This window comes from Salmo trutta, chromosome 14 (assembly GCF_901001165.1).
Source record: "Salmo trutta chromosome 14, fSalTru1.1, whole genome shotgun sequence".
Classification (NCBI taxonomy): Eukaryota; Metazoa; Chordata; class Actinopteri; order Salmoniformes; family Salmonidae; genus Salmo; species Salmo trutta.
This window is the reverse complement of record NC_042970.1, coordinates 70078941-70098235: the sequence shown is the minus strand read 5'-3', so window position 1 is coordinate 70098235 and position 19295 is coordinate 70078941. Positions and strand designations below refer to the sequence as shown.

Here is a 19295-nt window from a genome sequence, read left to right as displayed (position 1 = left end):
AGGGCCAAACAGGCAGGATATAACCCCACCCACTTTGCCAAATCACAGCCCCCACACCACTAGAGGGATATCTTCAACCACCAACTTACCATCCTGAGACAAGGCCGAGTATAGCCCACAAAGATCTCCGCCACGGCACAACCCAAGGGGGGGCGCCAACCCAGACAAGAAGATCACGTCAGTGACTCAACCCACTCAAGTGACGCACCCCTCCTAGGGCCGGCATGGAAGAGCACCACTAAGCCAGTGACTCAGCCCCTGTAATAGGGCTAGAGGCAGAGAATCCCAGTGGAGAGAGGGGAACCGGCCAGGCAGAGACAGTAAGGGCGGTTCGTTGCTCCAGTGCCTTTCCGTTCACCTTCACACTCCTGGGCCAGACTTCACTTAATCATAGGACCTACTGAAGAGATGAGTCTTCAATGAAGACTTAAAGGTTGAGACCGAGTCTGCGTCTCCCACATGGGTGAGAGAAGGCCTGCGCCTTGTGACCGTAGCGTACGTGTAGGTATGTATGACAGGACCAAATCGGAAAGATAGGTAGGAGCAAGCCCATGTTATGCTTTGTATGTTAGCAGTAAAACCTTGAAATCAGCCCTTGCCTTAACAGGAAGCCAGTGTAGAGAGGCTAGCACTGGAGTAATATGATCACATTTTTTGGTTCTAGTCAAGATTCTAGCAGCCGTGTTTAGCACTAACTGAAGTTTATTTAGCGCATTATCCGGGTAGCCGGAAAGTAGAGCATTGCAGTAGTCTAACCTAGAAGTGACAAAAGCATGGATTCATTTTTCTGCATCATATTTGGACAGAAAGTTTCAGATTTTTGCAATGTTACGTAGATGGAAAAAAACTGTCCTTGAAACAGTCTTTATATGTTCGTCAAAAGAGAGATCAGGGTCCAGGGTAACGCCGAGGTCCTTCACAGTTTTATTTGAGACGACTTGTACCACCATCAAGATTAATTGTCAGATTCAACAGAAGATCAAGAGGGAGGTGTTTGGATGATCAGTCAATACCAGGTTAGGTCAAGTCCCAACTCCATCCTCACGGATCTCATGTCTCTTTCATTTGATCAAACTCCTTAACAAAAAGATATACGCAGTTCTTTCTATCGATCTGTTTTCCCTACCTAGCTCCTGCTAAGAATAAACACATTCACTTTCCTATCAAATTCCATGCCAATTTTGCCAGGTGCAAATTCTTTAACTGTCAATTTTGGCTCCTGAGTGGCGCAGTGGTCTAAGGCACTGCATCTCAGTGCTAGAGGCATCACTACAGACCCTGGTTTGATTCCAGGCTGTATCACAACAGGCTGTGATTGGGAGTCCCCTAGGGTGGTGCACAATTGGCCCAGTGTCATCGGGGTTAGTGTTTGGCCGGGGTAGGCCGTCATTGTAAATAAGAATTTGTTCTTAACTGACTTGCCTAGTTAAATAAAAAACAAATAAAAATACAAAAAATCTATAGATCTAGTTACAAACAATCTGTGTCACTAAATCAATGGAGGACAGATCTCTATCAGAATAAACGTAACTGTCACTCCACAATGATACAATAATGCAAAATGCAGATATTGTGGCCCATTCAAATTGAGAGACTAAAAACAATCGTAGTCAACCATGGTACAGGTGGCATTACACCATCTATACGCATAAACAAAAACAAAACAAAGTACAGTGGATAAAAGGACAATTAGGCACTTCTAAAGAAACTTCTTCGATGGGGGATAAGGTGGCAGGCTTTGGCGCAGGCATGTACAGTACCAGTCAAAAGTTTGGAAACACCTAGTCATTCAAGGGTTTTTCTTTATTTTTAGTATTTTCTACATTGTAGAAGAATAGTGAAGACATCAAAACTGTGAAATAACACATATGGAATCATGTAGTAACCAAAAAAGTGTTAACCTCTCTAGGGGAGGTGGGACGAAATCGTCCCACACTATTCAACAGCCAGTGACAAATCAGAGCGCCAAATTTAAAACCACAAAATGTCAGTATTCAAAGTTCTCAAACATAGGACTATTTTACACCATTTTATAGATACACTTCTCCTGAATCGAACCACGTTGTCCGATTTCCAAAAGGCTTTACAGCGAAAGCAAAACATTAGATTATGTTAGGAGAGTACATAGACACAAAAAACCACACAGCCATTTCCAAGCAACTAGCATGCATCACAAATACCCAAAACACAGCTAAATGCAGCACTAACCTTTGATGATCTTCATCAGATGACACTCCTAGGACATTATGTTATACAATACATGCATGTTTTGTTCAATGAAGTTTATATTTATATCAAAAAACAGCTTTTTACATTAGCATGTGATGTTCAGAACTAGCATACCCACCGAAAACTTCCGGTGAATTTACTAAATTACTCACGATAACCGTTGACAAAATACAAAACAATTATTTTAAGAATTAAAGATACAGAACTCCTTTATGCAATCGCGGTGTCAGATTTTAAAATAGCTTTTCGGCGAAAGCACATTTTGCAATATTCTGAGTACATAGATCGGCCATCACGGCTAGCTAATTTGACACCCACCAAGTTTGGGACAACCTAAACTCAGAATTACAATTAGAAAAATTGGATTACCTTTGCTGTTTTTCATCAGAATGCACTCCCAGGACTTCTACTTCAACAACAAATGTTGTTTTGGTTCCAAATAATAGTTATATCCAAATACCGCTGTTTTGTTCATGCGTTCAGGTAACTATCCAAACGGTGACGCGCGAGCGCATTTCGTGACAAAAAATGTCAAAATATTCCATTACCGTACTTAGAAGCATGTCAAACGCTGTTTAAAATAAATTTTTATGTGATTTTTCTCGTAAAATAGCGATAATATTCCAACCGGGCAACGTTGTATTCATTCAAAGGCTGAAAGAAAAAAATGGAGTAGTCTCGTGAAAGCGCATCTCAGTCTCACTGTCCCAGGCTGACCACTTACAAATTCTGCTGCTGTTCTTTGCCCAGAGACAGCAGACACCCCATTCCACTTTCTGGCGGCTTTAGAGAGCCAATGGAAGCCTTAGAAAATGTCATGTTACAGCACAGATGCTGTATTTTTGATAGAGATGCAACAGAAGGACAACAAATTGTCAGACAGGGCACTTCCTGTATGGAATCTTCTCAGGTTTTGGCCTGCCATATGAGTTCTGTTATACTCACAGACACCATTCAAACAGTTTTAGAAACTTTAGAGTGTTTTCTATCCAAATCAAACTAATTATATGCATATTCTAGTTTCTGGGCAGGAGTAGTAACCAGATTAAATCGGGTACGTTTTTTATCCGGCCGTGAAAATACTGCCCCCTATACCACGTTTATATTTGAGATTCTTCAAAGTAGCCACCTTTTACATTGATGACAGCTTTGCAAAATAGAAAATAGGAAAAATATAGAAAACCCTTGAACGAGTAGGTGTGTCCAAACTTTTGACTGGTACTGTATATTATAGTTACCTGATAAAATTGCATGTCATTTAATATTATTAAGACAGTTAAAATGTCATTTCTGACAAAAAGGATAATCAATCATTTTATTGTATTACCCACCGTAAAGCAAGGCATACACTTCAGTTTCTAAGGAACCATAGTTACAGAATGTACAAACTGTACACCTTTATCTAGGGGACTGTTTGTGTATCGACCAGTCTCAATAGCGAGAGGGGCCACGCCACATCTACATTTTGCAAAAGAGCTTCCATATTGCTTGGATAAAACAATACAATCATAGGGTTCTGTCCCAAAAGTGCATTTAACAAGGCAGTAGGTTTGTTACTTTCAGGCATGTTCATCAGTTGGTACCACTTTAGTTCAATGCTCTCTAAAAGTGCTGATTCAAAAGCATTACGGTCATTTCTAGAATACACTCTAATTGTACCAGTGAGTCATATGGATGCAGTTAAAAAAGGCTTTGACATATAAAATGTTTATTTGCAGTTGCAACATCACAAGCCCATAAAAATATACGTTTACATAAACATTAATTTGGCATGCTGCAACATCTCTGCCACTTTTTAAAAAGACATAGCCACTGCAATAGTTTTCCAGACCAAATCGCCTTGAATCGCAGCATTTAGTATTTACCCACAACAAGGTCAAATCTGCAGGCATGGTTAAAAACAGCATTAAAACCAGTACAGTAACATTTCTGTGCCCCCATACTGCTGCATCATAATTCATAATAGCTAGCACCAAACAGTTTATTGAAACATTTAAAAGGTAGCACACCCATGTATTTACACTTTGCAATAATGTGACCAAGGGCATCATTCACATGGTTAGCTATGTACTTAACAGACACATTGTAATCCACAAATTCATTAATAATCAACCCCAGATACTTGTCCTCACTGACAACATCTAGTAAGACAGAGCCACTGGACAAAATAAAAAGTGTACTAGGCCCTGCTGACTAAACACATGCTGTCTCTGTTGCACCTATTGTTGCACTGTGCGGGACTGTAGACTGCAGTCTCAGGTTATTATGACCTCTGGTCTGCATAAGGCCCAGAGTTGTTCTTGGTCAGGTCACATGGTCAGGGGAACTCATTGCCTTACGCATGGGTTATGTCCTCACACGGTTGGAATGTTTTCAGTGAGGCGTGATGTCAAGCGTGTGTAAAACCACATTTCAAACTAATAAGAGACATACAGATGTAAGATCTTAATTTGAGCTAGTTAGCTACAGCAGGAAAATCCTCCAGCAACATTAAATAACAATTATTACATTTTCGTCATTTAGCAGACGCTCTTATCGAGAGCAACTTACAGTATTGAATGCATACATTTCATGCATTTTTTTATTTTATTTGTACTGGCCCCCCATGGGAATCAAACCCACAACCCTGGTGTTGCACACACCATGCTGGCATTGCAAACACCATGCTCTACCAACTGAGCCATATGTGGCTTATAATTCATGGACATTTTTTTGTAGGGCTTGATAGAGTTTGCGTTAGGGCAAATCAAGTCTGAAATTTTTAAGTGGAAATTACAAACTTTAGAAGCCTTTTTAACTCTTGGATACACTACACATTTGTATTTCCTGCCGTGCACGAAAATTCAAATCAACAAATGAGTGATCAAATCAAGATCCAACATCTGTATTGCATGTTTAGCTGATGAAATCCTGTCAGCTTACTTGTCATGTTGTTGCTCCTTTCTCTCTGCTTCCATTTATAAAGAATAATCCTCCTCAAAACTATAATTCATTCCATTTCTAGCATGAGTCAAAATGATGACTTGAAATGCTGAACAAATGATTTAATTGGTGTTTTTGCCAAGTTTTTTTTTCACTCTGAAAATAATATCCTTTTCTATAATGAGCATAAACATACATACATGGCTCGTTATCTTGTTAATAATGTGGTTTGGAAAAATACATGTTTCGTGAAAAATGATAGTATCAGGTTACTTTAGGACAAGCCAACAACTACTCTGTCTTTCCAGAGCTCTCCACAAAAATGTCTCATGTCCAGTTTTATTTGATAATTCACGGATAAACAAATTGGAAATTGCGCAGATTAAACGGTTATATTTCACACACAACACAGGCCATTCAGGGGCTGACAACATACCAGGCAAATTCAATAATTTCTTCTCCGAAAACTCACTCAAATCATTTGACGCAACAGCAACGATACTCTTAAATGAAAAGACAGAAAGGGCAGTCACATGGGGAAATGCAGAGAGTGCATTGGCAAGGAGTTAGTCTAGTGTAGTGGTTAAATCTGGCTGTAGCGTGTTTTCATCCAAGTCTGTCATGATAATAATCAAAGAGTTTGCTGCTGTACAGTATGGAAACTGGCTATAGGAGTATAGTACCGTAGAAATGTTGAAAGAATATCTGAAAGATTTGTAAAATGTCAACTTCGTATCCAGAATAAAAGAAAGTCCAAGTACAGTATTCATATGTATTCAAGAGGGAGTTCCCTAACTGTCAGCCAGAGCTTTGTGGCAGCAGTCCCACAAAATATCACCACTGCACCTGACTATGAGAAACCCACACAGGAATCCATTTGTTACTCAGCACTCCATACAGATTCAATTCTGACTTTGCAACTTGCCCGTTCAGATATTGAATTGTTACTGTACACTGTATGCCCTTGTTCTTGCAACTCAGTCAGGTACTTTCTCCAATACTACATAAAATCGTCATAATACTTTCTGGATTTTTCCCCATCAAGCAATTCAAAACACACTACATGACCAAAAGTATGTGGACACCTGCTTGTTGAACATCTCATTCCAAAATCATGGGCATTAATATGGAGTTGGTCCCTCCCCCCTCTGCTATAACAGCCTCTACTGGATATCATAAGGTGAATGCACCAATTTGTAAGTCACTCTGGATAAGAGCGTCTGCTAAATGACGTAAATGTAAATGTAAATGTACTCTTCTGGGAAGGCTTTCCACTAGATGTTAGAACATTGTTACAGGGACTTGCTTCCATTCAGCCGCAAGAGCAATGCTGAGGTCGGGCACGAATGTTGACTATTAGCATTGCCTCGAAGTCAAAGTTCCAATTCATCCCAAAGGTGTTCGATGGGGTTGAGGTCAGGGATCTGTGCAGGCCAGTCAAGTTCTAGGCCAGTCAAGTTCTTCCCCACCGATCTAGACAAACATTTCTGTATAGACCTTGCTTTGTGCACAGGGGAATTGTCATGTTGAAACAGGAAAGGGCCTTCCTCAAACAGTTTCCTCAAAGTTGGAAGCATCTAGATTAGTCTAGAATGTCATTGTATGCTGTAGTGTTAAGATTTCCCTTCACTGGAACTAAGAGGCTTAGCCCAAACCATGAAAAACAGCCCAAACCATTATTCCAGTTGGCACTATGCATTTGGGCACGTAGCGTTCTCCTGGCATCCAACAAACTCAGATTTGTCTGTCGGATTGCCAGATGGTGATGCGTGATTCATCACTCCAGATAAAGCATTTCCACAGCTGCAGAGTCCAATGGCAGCTAGCTTTACACCACTTCAGCTGACTCCAGCCGACAAGCCTAAACTGATCTTAGAGTTTAGGCTTGTGTGCGCCTTCTCAGCCATGGAAACCCATTTCATGGAGCTCCCGACGAACAGTTGACGTTGCTTCCAGAGGCAGTTTGGAACTCGTTTGTGAGTGTTGCAACCGAGGTCAGGTGATTTTTACGCTCTACGCGTTTCAACACTCGGCTGGCTTGTTCTGTGAGCTTGTGAGGCCTACCACTTTGCGGCTGAGCCGTTGTTGCTCCTGGATGTTTCCACTTCACAATAACAGCACTTACAGTTGACCGGGGCAGCTCTGGCAGGGCAAATTGTATGAACTGACTTGTTTGAAAGGTGGCATCCAATGACGCTGCCACATTGAACGTCACTGAGCTCTTCAGTAAGGCCATTCTACTGTCAATGTTGGTCTATGGAGATTGCATGGCTGTGTGCTCAATTGTATATACCTGTCAGCAACAGGTGTGACTGAAATAGCCGAATCCACTAATTTGAAGGGGTGTCCACATACTTTTGTATATATTGTGTACATTACATCAATCATTGTATTGTCGCTGCCAATGTTTCCAATGAACAAGGCATGAACCATTGGCATGAACCCTATGGCGTTACATTGTACAGATGTAGAATATTAATTTGATCACTCTTTTGTTGATGAGAATTTCCCTGCACAGCAAGAAATGCAAACTTGTAGTGTATTCAAGGTTTTAAAAGGCTTCTAAAGTTTGTAATTTCCACTTTAAAATGTCAGACTTCATTTACCCTAACATAAAATATATCAACCCCTACAAATGTTTTTCCATTAATTATAATTCATATAATAATTATCATTTCCTACTGCTGCAGGATTATTTTCCTGCTGTAGCAAACTGGCTCAAATTAAGATCCTATATCTGTAAATGGACCTAAAGCTGTTTGTCTCATATTACTGTACCATCTGCTTCTGTCAGTTTAAACAGTTTAACAGCCAAAGTTCCTACTTTTACAACCCATTGTAAATACACCTGTGTACTCAGATAACAGTCACAAGGCTGGCAATTGCTGAAGCACTATGTAGCACTATCCTTCAGCTAGAGTCATACAAGTGAGGGGAGGAAGAGAGGATGGTAGTGTCCATAGTGCCACCAAGAGGAACTGAAGTCATTATAGATAACCTGACTTCAACAGTCCCTATTACCTTTAATTATATGAAGCCATATGTCAGTGTATAATGGTTAAACGTCACTATTTTCATATATTCTAATGAGACCGTGTTGAAGCAGAAATAATACATTATTTTATACTCTGCTATATATTCTACTGTATATTGTAACCATACATACATATTCATAGCCATACTGTATGTTCTGTTGCCTGTTAACCTTGAGCAACAAGGACATTTAGCTAGTCGTCAAGCACTCTGAGGTCAATAGTTCACTCTATGCAAACCCTCTTCAGTCAAAACTCTGGCATGAAAATATTTGAGAAAAGAATGATTAGAATCAACAGTTGTAAAATCGAAGGCAAGTACTGTATGTCATACATTCACTCATGGTACTTACAATCACTTCAAGCTGCTCATAGTTATTGAATTTCATATAAAGGCATGTGTACAGCATGATTGCATAAATATAACACTATTTTGCTTCTGTGGATCTGACACACACACGCACACACACACGCACGCACGCACGCACGCACGCACGCACGCACGCACGCACGCACGCACGCACGCACGCACACACACACACACACACACACACACACACACACACACACACACACACACACACACACACACACACACACACACACACACACACACACACACACACTGGAGTTGGCAGAGAACTTCTGCAGTCTTTTTATGCCAACCGTTTCTGAATTGTGAGCATTGCATTACAATGTCTTTAGTGCTTTCATCCTCTAAGGAGTGAAAATGTGTCATCAACACCTTTGTTATTTGGGCTTGGATGTTTGCTGTAGTCTTGGTGTCAAGGAGGTTAGCGTTAAACCATAGTGTAGCTAGAAGGTAAAGGCCTGACTTTGACATCAAAGATTTGAATGGAAAGTTACTGGCTATGGTCAGATGTCTTGGTTGGTCCCTCGACGTCATTGATTGCATATCTTTGTAGCAACATCATTGTTAGGTAAACATGTCCGCTTGCTTAACGGTGATGTAAATGCTATTTACAGGTCGCTGGTTGTGTGTAGGTCATTGTGGTCGTGGTCATTTTGTGGTTTTGGGGTTAAGTCAATAACATAGCTCTCCACTTGGCCTTACAGTTTATTTCAATCGCTTTGGTACAATTTTCACACGTATGTGGTAACTAAGTCTTAGTATTAATGCACAATGCAAAGTTTTGAATATGAGACTTTCTGTGTTACACGTGTTACCAGTGTGGAGTTTTGGAAATTCACCACAACTGAAAATAGCACCAAATCGATTGAAGAAAACTGTAATGCCCAGTAAACTGCTTGAAATGAAGAACAAACACAGTAAGTCGATTTAGACATTGAAATGTAATGGTTAATAATTGAAGTATAATGGTTAATAATTGAAGTATAATGGTTAATAATTGAAATGTAATGGTTAATAATTGAAATGTAATGGTTAATAATTGAAATGTAATGGTTAATAATTGAAGTATAATGGTTAATAATTGAAATGTAATGGTTAATAATTGAAGTATAATGGTTAATAATTGAAATGTAATGGTTAATAATTGAAGTATAATGGTTAATAATTGAAGTATAATGGTTAATAATTGAAATGTAATGGTTAATAATTGAAATGTAATGGTTAATAATTGAAATGTAATGGTTAATAATTGAAGTATAATGGTTAATAATTGAAATGTAATGGTTAATAATTGAAGTATAATGGTTCATAATTGAAGTATAATGGTTAATAATTGAAATGTAATGGTTAATAATTGAAATGTAATGGTTAATAATTGAAATGTAATGGTTAATAATTGAAACGTAATGGTTAATAATTGAAATGTAAAGGTTAATAATTCGAATGTAATGGTTAATAATTTAAATGTAATGGTTAATAATTGAAATGTAATGATTAATAATTGAAATGCAATGGCTAAAATATAGTTGTAATGTGGTTTACATAATGGTCTTAGATGAGATATGAATATAAATATATCATGTTTTATTAGTGGTTTGTTTGTCTGTAGCATTTCCAAGCTATTTTAACCCCACTTAGCTGGTACAGTTTTTTTCAATTGTTTAAGCACAATTCTGAAAACAGGTGCCCGGTTTGTCAAAACTCTACACACAATTAGCACAACCCTACACCAAAGTAGCACAACACTTCAGATCATTTGGAAAATGGAACATTTTTGGCAAAACTATACACGGCTCCATAAAAACAATATTTTGTTACCATACGAAACACACATTTCATATGACTTCAATCTTTTTGAACCAGTTACACACTGCTTTGCTAACCTAAAACACTTTTAGCAAGTCTAATTGTCAGTGATTAGAGTACTGTAAATGAAGTACACAGAGAAAGTGCAACTATACAAATACTACACAAGACCAATGATGCAGACTGAGGAAAATATCATTTATTTCTCTCCATATACCCAAATCAGTCAACATGTCAACATGGAGAATCACAACAAAACATGTCCCAGTTTTCATGCTACTACAGTAGTGTGCATAACACTGTTAGCTCAGCAAACAACAGACAAACATAAAATACTGTATCCAGTACAGGTTACAATTACAGTAAATAACAACAACAACAAACAAAAAATAATCTGAAAAAAACGGACAATATTGTACAGAAAATACTACAGTAAACATACTATACATTATCTCTTCGCCTAGCTGGATCTGGCCAGAGAATTTCATCAACATCACAAGCAATATCCTCATTAGCAAGACAACGCGGGAAGAACCGTCTTGAATGTGGAATCCATCCTTGCATAGCTGCGGCGTGGACTTGGTCACAGGCTTCCTCCATGGCCTGAATGAGGGGTACCTGAGCCTGGGTCTGGAGATCGTAAACCTTCCACCGCCATGCAGAGAAAAACTCTTCCATAGGGTTTAGAAACAGAGAGTATGGTGGAAGGTATAGTACTGTCAACTGTGGATGGTGTTGAAACCAGTTCTGGACCAAAGCAGAGCGGTGGAATGACACATTGTCCCAGATGACAGTGTATTGCATCTGGTGCATTTCATTACCTGCTGTGACGGTGTGGTGCAATCGGTCCAAAAATGCGAGAATGTGAGGTGTGTTGTAAGGGCCCATTTTGGCATGACGGAGGAGAACCCCATGCTGTGAAATGGCAGCGCAAAGGGTGATGTTACCCCCACGTTGCCCTGGGACATTGATTATAGCCCTGTGGCCAATGATATTTCTGCCTCTCCTTCTTGCTTTTGTGAGGTTGAACCCTGCCTCATCAATATATATGAATTCATGCAGGATTTCCTCAGCATCCATCTGCAAAACTCCCTGAAATACAGTGAAAGACAAGATTGTGTAGTTCAGGATAGGTCTAGTATACAGTCAATGTAAAAAAGTCATGTGTGCGGTATGCAACATCACAGTGCTAAAGTGAACAATACAAACCTCCACATACTCATGCCGCAGCCGTTTGACCCTCTCTGAATTCCGCTCAAAAGGCACTCGATAAAGTTGTTTCATTTGAACCTGATGTCTTTTCAGGATGCGTGCCAGTGTTGACTGAGAGACCTGATGGACATTATTGAAAATGGCATGGTCACCGATAATGTTGGCTTGTAGTTCTCTGAGCCTGATAGCATTATTGGCCAAAACCATGCTTATTATCTCTCTCTCTTGTTCTTGCGTGAATATGGGCCCCCTTCCTCCTTGTCATTCCCGACCCTCAATCCTATGTAGAGAATAATACATGTAACTTACTGTACAATGTCACAGGAAGGGGTATCACAAGTGCTGATATGGTGCATACAATAAGCGGCTGATTACTGTAACTGTAGACAGATCTTCTTTTACCTGTTTTCCTGTCGAAAAGTCCTTATGACAGATGCCACTGTATATCTGCTAAGATTTGGCTGAACTCTCAGTCCAGCTTCCCTCAGCGTCAATCCGTGGTTCACCACATGGTCCACTAGTGTTGCACGAATGTCATTTGATAAGTTTGGTCCTCTTCTTCTTTGTACACGTTCTCCTCCTGCTTCAGGTCTTCCTCGACCTCTGGCTCGGCCTCTGCGTCTTCCTCTACCTCCTTCTCCTCCTCTGTGTACTCCTCCTCTCACCCTCACTCTTCTTCTGACTCCTTCCATTTTGGTTGAAGGCAGGTGAACCTACCTGCTGCATTTTTATAGTGCTTAAACCTGATTGGTGTGTCTACAATTTAGCAATCATGTGTTTGTGCACCTGATGGCTGTGTTTAACAGATTGGCTCATAGGTGTGGTAATTTGACAGTCAGTGCTTTGGAATTGCAAGGAAGTGACATCATGATATACTTCTGTGTCTGATGTATACAAGTGTGTTTAGTGTTTTGCAAATCACAATGTGTGTAATGTTTTGCAAATAGTGTGAAGCTGACAATGTGCTTACAGTTGTGCAAATCTAGCCTTGTGTTTTGCTCCTTGAGTGTAAGGTTTAGCTAATTGTGGGAAAAGTTACATTTTAGTGTGTAAGCAATCGTAAAAAACTGTAATAGGTCTGTGTCTCACCGATTGCTCAAGGCACAGTAATCATAAATAACAATGTTCTATTAAATGAGTACTCTCCAAAGACTAGAAAGGTTATGTTTTGATTAATTCATGAATAAAATGGAACTTGACCAAGTATGCCCTGAGTCTATAAACATTACAATGAACAGTTGAGTAGAACAGCATGCACTGTGTGTGTGTGTGGGTGTGTGTGCATGTGTGTGTGTGTGTGTGTGTGTGTGTGTGTGTGTGTGTGTGTGTGTGTGTGTGTGTGTGTGTGTGTGTGTGTGTGTGTTTGTGTGTGTGTGTGTGTGTCGGTACAATAACAGCCATGCCCCTCCAGTGCCCCAGCAGCAGTAATAACATCTAGGATAAAGGGCCGAGCCCCTGTCAATTAGCTGTAATGAAAGGGTGATGATGTACACTCATTCAGACAGGAGCTGCCTACCCACCTTTCATTTTCTCTGGTGGTATCACTAAACCGTCTTGGATACAACTCAATGGAAAGCACTATAACAGAAGAGTACGGCAGCAATTTAAAGGTCAACATAAACCTAATTGACCCTATAGTGTATATATATATGAGTGTAAAATAGCATATAGACTATACGCATATGGAGGGGTTCTAAGTATTGGCTTTGCTAGTGGTGTTGACTGCTGCTGTCCTACTAGTGACACCTGTTTGTCCTACTGAACAACTGGACATCACCCAACACCTGCTCAGCTTAATGAAGGAGAAAGCTCTTTCAGCAACCTGCCTTCAGCTATTAAGTGAAATGAATATGCCTACATATTTTACTCATCCTGACAGGCACTACTCTCTAATGCTTTCCCAATCCACCTAAAAGTGTCTAATGCATGTCTCCTAGCTGAGATATTATTACTTATTAAGACATACACCATTCTATCTAAAACAGACATTACTTTTCCCCCAGATAAAAACATTCTTCTCCTTTCAAAAGGCACCCTATTCCCTATGTAGTGCACTACTTGTGACCAGAGTTCTATGGGCTCTGTTGAAAAGTAATACAGCATAAAGGGAATAGGGTGCCATTTGGAATGCAGACAAGGAGAAGTGGACTGGAAGTATAGTGTTGTTTCCCCAGAGGGATCAGTCTACAACTTGTACCTGACCTGACCTGTCCAAGCTGCTGTGTGTGTGTGTGTGTGTGTGTTTATACAAAAACAGATAGTCTCCCCGAGGAAGTCTCTCCTCTTCTCCCTGTCACAGTTCCTTTGTGCCACACTTTCACACATTCCTAGAGTGTTCTCTGCTATTCCCAGAGGCTCTGAGCCTGAGGTGAAGAGAGCATGGTCAACCTCGGGGGTCTGTTAGCTTAGAGACATCTGTCTGGGTACATCAACCTACCCAGGGTCATCGTCAGAATGAATCAGTTGAACGGGCATTTGTTTTCCATAGGGGGGATTTTTTTTCACGGGACCTCATAGGTGTGCTTGTGCGTGCACACATTATTTTAGGGGTGTTATTAAGACTTTAGGCGGCGCGTGAGTTTCAAGTTTGGGTTAGCTTACAATTTATCCTACCATTGGCTATTAGTTGAGATGCAGGACACGTTCTAGCTTTGTATGTCAGGGTTGGAAATTAGAAATGTGAATTGGAGGTAATAATGTATTTAAGTTATAGTTTATTGAGATGCATGAATACACCACACAACATTTTACAAATATTCTGAAATTGTATATAGTAATGACTTACAGTATGTTCACTACTTAGTCAATTGATTAGATGATTTACTCTACGTAAATAAATTCAATGAATTGATACAGTAGTTCACCTCTCTTTTATTTTATTCTGCAATAGAGTATATTGTAACCATGTGTTCAAGCTAATCAAATCAACATTTATTTATGATACAGCGTAGTGTACGCTCAAAACACAATGAAAGTTCTACTCGCAACTAAAGCTCTCCTCGCAAATAGTGCAATGATAACAAGCCAAAATGTACTTACATTAGGATATAGACTAGAAATAGCTATACCATGTAGTCATAGGCCTATTAGGCTATACTGCAAATTAGAGTTTTTTCATGAACTTGTATTTATTTAACCAGGCAAGTCAGTTAAGAACAAATTCTTATTTACATTGATGGCCTACCCCAGTCAAACCCGGATAACCCTGGGTCAATTATGCACCGCCCTATGAGACTCACAATCACAGCTGGTTGTGATACAATCTGGAATCAAACCTGGGTCTGTAGTGACGCCTCTAGCACTGAGATGCAGTGCCTTAGACCGCTGCGCCACTCAGGAGCCCAACTGGCTAAATGGCAGAGCTAACATTCAGCTATCCTTCAGCACCATAAGTTGGATAAACTTCTTTAACATCATTGTGCGAACCTGGCGCTGTCCTTTTAGAGCCACGAAGGGACACTCCAATTGTTTAAAATAACAATCAGCAAAATCTGTTGCCCACGCCTAATAGACCACATTCATCACTTATTACTATTATTATTATTACAAATAGAAAATTCTCACAATGAGGCTCGTTTAGTAAAATTAGATCAAAGCTGAATCAATGTCTCTCAGGATTACATAAAGATGAATCTTGGTGACCTAGAAGTAAAATGATTGGGTTATTTCCTGTTTTACTTCTGGGAGAATGCCGTTAACAATTGTGATTACCTTTGTGCAAAGGAAGGAATTTAAGTTTTCTCCCTTGCAAACGAAAACTCCCTTCCGCTAATTTCACCCATTTCATCATGGCCAAATAGCTATACATTTTTACGATATAGGCAATTTTGACTTTATTGCTGTGGAATCTAGTGGAAAAAGTGTATCATCCACACACGGGCTTGAAAATCATCACGCCAGTTTAAGACTCGCCTTTGCCCAATCCTGATTTGTCCAAATAATCAATGACAAAAACCTCAAACCAGGAACGACTGCTGCTGGTAATCTACTTGAGCCTTGACAGATTCTTGCCATTTCATGTTCTCGAGAATCTGTCCATGAGAGATTACGTAATGAGTATTTAGTATTTTACATAACAGAACAGAATATAATAGCATAGCATAGTAGGCCTATAACGTTACTGTTACATCAAAAACACCTCCTAATGAGAATGAGATTTTAGGATGGTTAGCAGAAGATGAACAGTAAAAAAAAAAAATCACCACTAGGGAGAATGTAGGCCTATGCTTTGATTTAAAAAATTAAATAAATGTACTCATAGTTTGTTAAAACCTCTTACATCTACACGTTCCGCTAGCGGAACGTCTGCTCCAATATCCAATGATGGGCGGGGCGCGAAATTCAAACTCCTCTAAATCCGAAAACTTACACTTTTCAAACATATGACTATGTTACAGCTATTTAAAGACAAGACTCTCCTTTATCTAACCAAACTGTCCGATTTCAAAAAGGCTTTACAGCGAAAGCAAAACATTAGATTATGTCAGCAGAGTACCCAGCCAGGAATAATCACACAGCCATTTTTCAAGCTAGCATATCATGTCACATAAACCCAAACCATATCTAAATGCAGCACTAACCTTTGATGATCTTCATCAGATGACACACCTAGGACATTGTGTTATACAATACATGCATGTCTGTTCAATCAAGTTCATATTTATATCAAAAACCAGCTTTTTACATTAGCATGTGACGTTCAGAACTAGCATTCCCACCGAACACTTCCGGTGATTTTACTAAATTACTCACGATAAACGTTCACAAAAAGCATAACAATTATTTTAAGAATTATAGATACAGAACTCCTCTATGCACTCGATATGTCCGATTTTAAAATAGCTTTTCGGATGAAGCACATTTTGCAATAATGTAAGTACATAGCCCGGCGTTACAGGGCTAGCTATTTAGACACCCACCCAGTGTAGCCTTCACCAAAATCACATTTCCTATAAGAAAAATGTTCTTACCTTGCTTGTTCTTCATCAGAATACACTGCCAGGACTTCTACTTCAATAACAAATGTAGGTTTGGTCCCAAATAATCCATCGTTATATCCAAACAGCGACGTTTTGTTCGTGCGTTCTAGACACTATCCCAACGCTAAATCTCGGCCACGAGCATGACGCAAAATATGACAAAAAATTTCGAAATATTCCATTACCGTACTTCGAAGCATGTCAACCGCTGTTTAAAACCAATATTTATGCAATTTATCTCGTAGAGAAGCGATAATATTCCGACCGGGAATCTGCCTGTCTGTAAACTGAGGAAAAAACCAAAAGCCGGGGGCGGGGCGTGTCACGCGCCTAAGGCTTAGTCCATTGACTGACCACTCAGCATTTGCTCTCGTGTGCTTCAGCCAGGGCTTTGAATGACATCATTCCTGTTTTTCCCGGGCTGTGAGACTCCATTGTTGACGTGAGAAGTGTCACGTAAGAGCAGAGATCCTTTGTAAACGATAGAGAGATTCAAGAAGGGCAAGAAATGTTCAGACAGGGTACTTCCTGAACAGAAGCATCTCAGGTTTTTGCCTGCCATAGGAGTTCTGTTATACTCACAGACACCATTCAAACAGTTTCAGAAACTTTGGAGTGTTTTCTCTCCAAAGCTAATAATTATATGCATATTCCAGTTTCTGGGCAGGACTAATAATCAGATTAAATCGGGTACGTTTTTTATCCAGCCGTGAAATTACTGCCCCCTAGATGTAAGAGGTTATTAACACCATCTGCTCTAATTTGCTCATGAAAAAGGAATTGAAGAAGATGCATAGGCTACTCCCATGAAACTGATTGAAATCAACCAAATGATTGGCATGCTTAGGCTACTACCATGAAACCGATTGAAATCAACCAAATGATTGGCATGTAGATGGAATTTCATCGGTAAAACATGAAGAAGTATCATTCACGATTGACAGTAATGATGGCCTATTTTGAAATGAAGGACGTCTATCTTTCTCTGACTCCCCAAACATATGGAAGAAGGTACTCTGGTCAGATGAGACTAAAATTGAGCTTTTTGGCCATCAAGGAAAACGCTACATCTGGCACAAACCCTACACCTCTCATCACCCTGAGAACACCATCCCCACAGTGAAGCATGGTGGTGGCAGCATCATACTGTGGGGAAGTTTTTCATCGGCAGGGACTGGGAAACTGGTCAGAATTGAAGGAATGATGGATGGCGCTCAATACAGGGAAATTCTTGAGGGAAACCTGTTTCAGTCTTCCAGAGATTTGAGACTGGGATGGAGGTTCACCTTCCAGCAGGACAATGACCCTAAGCATACTGCTAAAGCAACACTCGAGTGGTTTAAGGGGAAACATTTAAATGTCTTGGAATGGCCTAGTCAAAGCCCAGACCTCAATCCAATTGAGAGTCTGTGGTATGACTTAAAGATTGCTGTACACCAGCAGGAACCCATCCAATTTGAAGGAGCTGGAACAGTTTTGCCTTGAAGAATGGGCAAAAATCCCAGTGGCTAGATGTGCCAAGCTTATAGAGACAAATCCCAAGAGACTTGCAGCTGTAATTGCTGCAAAAGGTGGCTCTACAAAGTATTGACTTTGGGGGGATGAATAGTTATGCATGCTCAAGTTTAAGTTTTTTTGTCTTATTTCTTGTTTGTTTCACAATAAAAAATATTGATACAAACCCCCCCAAAATGTATTTTAATTCCAGGTTGTAAGGCAACAAAATAGGAAAAAAGCCACTGTATTCTATAACAGAGCACTCCAACCCTTTTCCTAGAGAGCTACCATCCTGTTGGTTTTCATTCCAACCCTAATCTAGCCCAACTGATTCTAATAATTTGCTGGTTTATAAGATGAATCATGTTAGTTACAACTGGCGTTGGAGTGAAAACCTACAGGAGGGTAGCTCTCCAGGAACAGGGTTGGAGAGACCTGTTCTATAATGTTAGGCTATTCGATAGCCTACAATTTAAATTGTTCTCCCTTACCTTAAAACATAGCACCACATCACTGCCTATGGGCCAGTAGCCTAGGCCTATAACTTCCATAGTCAACTAAGTAAAATACATAGGCCTAAAGCCAACAAATAGAAAACAATAGAAAATAACCTGATGAAAATTCAGGTTATTTCAGTGGCATTCACCTCTCTGCTCAGCCTGTCCACCTCCCTTTCTATCTGTCTTGACTTGAGCTATCTGCTAGTGAAGTGCAACATTGTATGAAATAAATCAACTGCTTCCAGCCTGAAGCTGTTGCTAGCGGACTTGCAACAATGTATCAACTAGTCTATTCTGGGCACCTCAGAGATTCATGCACCAGTATGCTTGGGACAGACAGCTGTTTTTGCACAAGGTTAAAGTGTTCAGGTATTTTATGTTTCCACTGGATATATGGGATCATCATGATACTTGTTCTTTCACAACTACTGTGAGGAACTATTACCATTCGCAATTGTCACGTGGCTCCCTCTCCGGCCTCTAGGTCACCAGCCTGCTCGTTATGGTGCACACCTGTCACCAGCGTTACGCGCATCTGCACATAATGACACTCACCTGGACTCCATCACCTCCTTGATAATCTGCCCTTTATATGTCACTCCCTTTGGTTTCTTCCTCAGTCGTCATTGTTTCTGTTTCTCGTCTGTGTGCGGTTAGTGTTTCTTGTTTTGGATTATGTTCCGTTTATTTTATTAAAACACTCACTCCCTGAACTTGCTTCCTGACTCTCAGTGCATATCGTTAC

The 19295-nt window shown here is 40.0% G+C and overlaps 1 long non-coding RNA gene across 1 annotated transcript; it reads right to left on the bottom strand.

Annotated features, from left to right (window-relative positions):
- Window positions 1–11356: 11356 nt before the first annotated feature.
- LOC115207137 (uncharacterized) lies at window positions 11357–11944 on the bottom strand. The gene is made up of 2 exons (XR_003880929.1): window positions 11572–11944; window positions 11357–11454 (listed from the first exon to the last, which is right to left on the bottom strand). It is a non-coding gene; the product is annotated as an uncharacterized LOC115207137 (long non-coding RNA).
- Window positions 11945–19295: the final 7351 nt, after the last annotated feature.